Consider the following 4,996-nt stretch of genomic DNA (forward strand, 5'->3'; position numbering starts at 1 on the left):
GGATGAACTCTGATGATGTTTGAACTCTTTACCCATTTCATGTAGATCCACAGTAGGCAATTTCTCAGATATTTTATCCATTCCAAGTAGGGAAAATGTATGATAATTACCTTTGATGTCAGGACCAAGTGTACATTCATACAATGGATTGTTGGTTGATACTATTCCACCACCAGCAACCCTGAAACTTTGTGGTCTCGTATCTATTATACTCATTTCTACTTGTTCAGCAAGTTCAGCATTTACAGCTTCTCCACTTGCACCACTGTCAAACATAACCAAGGTTTGTTTACCACAAATATTCAGTAGTTGCATTGGGTAGATCGCGGCATCCTTTGAATCCTTGTTTATCTTGAAGGCAACATCACTCTTGGGGATCAGGCATCCATTTGTTATATCAAAAACATTAGTATTGTCTCTAGTTTCAACTGTTGAAGACTTATTAATTACTGTTAAGCGTTCAGCTGACTCATTGTTTGTAGAGATAAACATCATAGTGACAGCTGTTCCACACTCATAGCCAGCCAAGAAGTTCTTTAAAGATTCAAGGATCTTGGGATTTGTGTTCTTGTGTTCTCCACATAAGAGGACATTCCGCTCAACACCTTGAGATGCACAAAAGCTGCAAGAAAGTAAGGTAGGTATTTCCCCTTTGTACTTGCACTGATCTGGGGACTTTTTCTTACACACATACAAGAAACAAAGATTGCACAAACCTCTTTGATCAGCAAACTTTAACCTATCCTCAGGTTTCATGTTTAAGAATATAGGACACTTTCCAGTTTCACACTCAGATACTTTTTTCTTCATATCTTCATGTACAAAACAGACTGTCTTTATAAACTTTTCCTTCTTAAGGGGTTTGGTCATCATTATTGACTTAGTAGATTTAACTGCTTGCTCCTTAGGCTGATCATTAGCAACTATCATGACTGAATTAGTAGCTTCATTCTTCTCCTTTTCTTTTCGATCAGTATCCTTTTTGTTATGGAAAGGATCCTTTCTCTCTTGATAATTTTCAATTGAAAATTCAAGTGAACTCAGACTAATCTTCATAATATTCAGAAGAAGTTGAAATGCTCTTTTACCTGACACAGTTTCCAAGCCATTAGTATCTCTATCCTGAACATATTTTTCGGCAAACTCTTCCTGTAGGAATCTGGGAAGCAAGGCAGACAAATCCATAACATTGGAATGGGAAAATATTTCATTTTCCATACTAGGGTAGTCTTCTACATTTAAATCAACAAGAGATTGTACTTGCTCTAGAACTTCCACATAACCTCTGATAAACTCTAGCTTTTGTTGTGGACTAGACTTGAAATTAATGTTAGGAAGAGATCTTACTTGTGACTTTTTTATGGCTAATAGTCTATTAACATCACCATATTTAGTTACGAGACATATCTTCATCTTTGCAAAGTCATCATTGATATGTCTGACAGCTCTTTTAACTTCGTCATCAAGATAGTTACTAAAGAGATAATGTGATTTTTCTTCAGTAGTAAATCCTCTAGAGATTATTGTAAACATCTTGAAGAATTCATACACATTACTCTTTACATCCTTGTAACCAGTGAACTTAGCAAGTTTGAGAGGTTCTGAATATTTTCTGTCTGAAGTCATATGAAGGTTTTTTTCATGCATCAAATCTTCAAGCCTATCAAGCCAAGAATTAGATTCGGAGAAAGCATCCACAGCATAATTCTTCAATTCCACACAATCATCAGAAACATTCTGTACTTTTTTCTCTAATTTTTCATTTAGATCTTTCAGTTCAGGTTTCCTACTCTTATTGAGGGCCATAATATCAACATCACAAAGTTTGTTACTAATCCTGATTTGAGTTATCTTTGCAATTGACTTGATGATCTTTGCCAATGCCAGCTCAGATATATTGCGAGATTCGAGATTGAATGTTCTCCAGGACTCTTCATTGTGCGGTTCACTTTCATCAAGACCAGTAAATCTTACATTCTTATCAAAGCCACTGCTTGTAATGAAAGATGGTTGAGTTGTATTTTGTAAATTGGTGATGACTGATTTCTGATTAGAGTGTAATGAGTTTGTAATTCTTGAAAAGTTTGATCTTGATGGATCGGTGTTATTTGAAAGATTACCAGCAATAGGAATTGATTTTCTTCTTACTTCTGGTATGGAAGAATACCTAACCTGAAATTGACTTACCTTATTTGATTCATCTTGATCATCATTGATAACATCTTCAATATTGTATTGATTAGAGGTTGAGCTACTCATTGATACAACATTCTTCTGTTTGGTCCTTTCAGCAACTGTTACCTCTCCCAGTTCTTCTTCATCATCAATAAGTTGTGGTAGACGCTTCCTGAGTGTAATATTATCAGCACTAGATCCACCAAGTTTGTTGTTTCCATCTTCTAATCTCTCTGATGTAGCAATTGGAGAACACCCATTGATTTGCACTTGAAGAAGATCCACAAATTCAGCATATTGTTCTTTGAGTGTTTCAAGCTGATGAATTATGTCGCCAACTTCTTCACTTACACTCAAATCTTGCCAGCTCTCATAAGTATCAATGTTCCACATGAACTCATAGTAACTAGATAGCCTCTGTTTATAAGATTCAAGATTGACTTTCTTCTCCAGCACAAATGCTTCAGATGCAGATTTGATTTTACTATGATCAAAGAGAGATGCTTTAGCTGTATATCTTCTAATAGACTTTTTCATAAATTCTATCAACTTTTTAGGATCATGTCTATAGATTTTCTCAAGATGGGAAGTCAATTTTTCCTCATCTAGAATAGCAGACATGTAACTCATATTTAAATCATCATGACTTAAATTAGGAGTTTGTTGACCTTCTCTGTCAAGAGATTTATTTTGGTCAAGTTTTAATCCTAAAAGGTCATCCATATCTGAAATGTATTCTTTAATTTAATAGTCAACAATTAGATACAAATCTACATTTCAAATTAAAGTTTCAATGTTGCAGTATCACACTGCTAGGTGACAAAAAAAATAAATTTGTTGACTATTTACTAAAGAATAACCATTAAAAATTAATACATTTATTCATTAAGTTAAAAAAACATAGATATCACACACATATAGTCAAATACTATAATCAAACATAATTAAAATAAAAAAAACTAGAAACTCAGGCTTCTAACTCATGTTGAAACTGAAAAAATATTCAGAATAAATAAAATTGCACTAATAACTAAAATATTTCAATAATTGATCCAACAAAAAGATTTAAAACATCTACAACTAAAATTGTACAGCAAAAAACAGTGTACCAACCATGATTCTTAATAACAAGAATCTATTTATAGTTATAGATCAATAAATTGGTTAAATCAATAAAATAGATAAAAATTCAATAATATACTATAAAAATATGTACTAAGACTTTTGTCAATAACTATTATTCAATTCAGATAAAACTACTTTAAAATATGGATTAAGATTGACTTATTATTCTCAAACCAAAGTAAACATCAAGTAAATTTTACCATAGACAAATAAATAGTAACTTGCTTAGAAAAGCATTAAAGACAGACTTAGAACATAACTAAACAAATAACTTGATAATTCCTACCTTTAACTGAAATTTCTCAAGATAAAAAATCACTGATCAATCTCCTTTCTCTCACTATCTGGAATCTTTTTTTACAGTATCACTAAACAAGATAAAAAGCATAAAATTACAATATGAATAGAGTAAAAAGTCACAGATAAAATATAAATAAAAAGTTTCAAACCAAATAACTTAGCTAGAAAATTGACACCAAAAATGGGTACTATTTTTCTAGGAAATTAAATTGTTAAAACCAATATTTACATATAAAAATAACTTTTATGTCTATTCAATTAGTACTAATTAAGATAAAAGTTAAAAACGATCTAAAATAATGATAATAAATGAGAATGATAAACTTTCACTGCTGTACACTGTATTTATACTGGCTATTGTTTACCTTTTTCCAGTTATATCAGCTGTTTTAATTAACATAAAAAATGACTTAAAAATTCATAAAACAGGCTTAAAATATGTAAAAATATATGTTTAAAACTTCTAAAAAATCGTTTGAATTTTAAACCATCTATAAGTGAAATAAAAAGTAAAATTAAATAAAATAAAAAAATAGGCTCTTTGCAATAAAATTACCTGTTTCTCTTTGCATCTTTCTACTAAAAATAGAATTAATTAAGAATTAAACTTTTTGCAATATTATCACATAATACTCTTTGCATTTTTCTACGGCTTTAATTAAAAAATGAGATTAAAGTATAAAGATTAAAGTATAAAATAAGAATAAAAAATGTTCGTTTTTTAAACAACAGATAAGCTTTTGGAATAATCATATAGATTATGCAACACAAGGATGACAACACCCATAAAAGTGAAGATAAAAAAATAATGTTAGAGAAAAATAATATACCAACGCATTTAAAATTAAACAGTATTTAGAAGTTTTTTTTTATCTATCTTAAATTCCCTTCACTTGAGATGTTTAATGTGAACATACTTACATTTATTTTAAAAGACAGTAAAGATGCTATGTTTAATTTTATAACATCAAACTAAACATTTGTGAAATTAATAAGAAAATATTCTAAAATTAATTTTTTAACGATTCTCTGATGATATTGCATATTTTTATAAAAATACTTGCCTTCTGATTAGGTAATACTGTTATTCATAGCGCCGAACTATTCATGAAAGATATGATCCTTGATAATCAGATATGACAGCTGTATGGACACTACAAGTTATATTCATGGAAGATATTATCCTTGATAATCAGATATGACAGCTGTATGGACAGTATAAGTTCTATTCATGGAAGATATCATCCTTGATAATCAGATATGACAGCTGTATGGACACTATAAGTTCTATTCATGGAAGATATTATCCTTGATAATCAGATATGACAGCTGTATGGACACTATAAGTTCTATTCATGGAAGATATTATCCTTGATAATCAGATATGACAGCTGTA

The 4,996-nt window shown here is 30.4% G+C and overlaps 1 long non-coding RNA gene across 1 annotated transcript; it reads right to left on the reverse strand.

Moving 5' to 3' along the window:
• Positions 1-2,689: 2,689 nt before the first annotated feature.
• Positions 2,690-4,184, reverse strand: LOC145313167 (uncharacterized). The gene is made up of 3 exons (XR_013877273.1): positions 4,157-4,184; positions 3,587-3,668; positions 2,690-3,166 (listed from the first exon to the last, which is right to left on the reverse strand). It is a non-coding gene; the product is annotated as an uncharacterized LOC145313167 (long non-coding RNA).
• Between the last annotated feature and the right edge of the window lie 812 nt (positions 4,185-4,996).

The sequence above is a fragment of the Acartia tonsa genome, chromosome 3 (genome assembly GCF_053477335.1).
Source record: "Acartia tonsa isolate MP-2025a chromosome 3, ASM5347733v1, whole genome shotgun sequence".
Taxonomy (NCBI): domain Eukaryota; kingdom Metazoa; phylum Arthropoda; class Copepoda; order Calanoida; family Acartiidae; genus Acartia; species Acartia tonsa.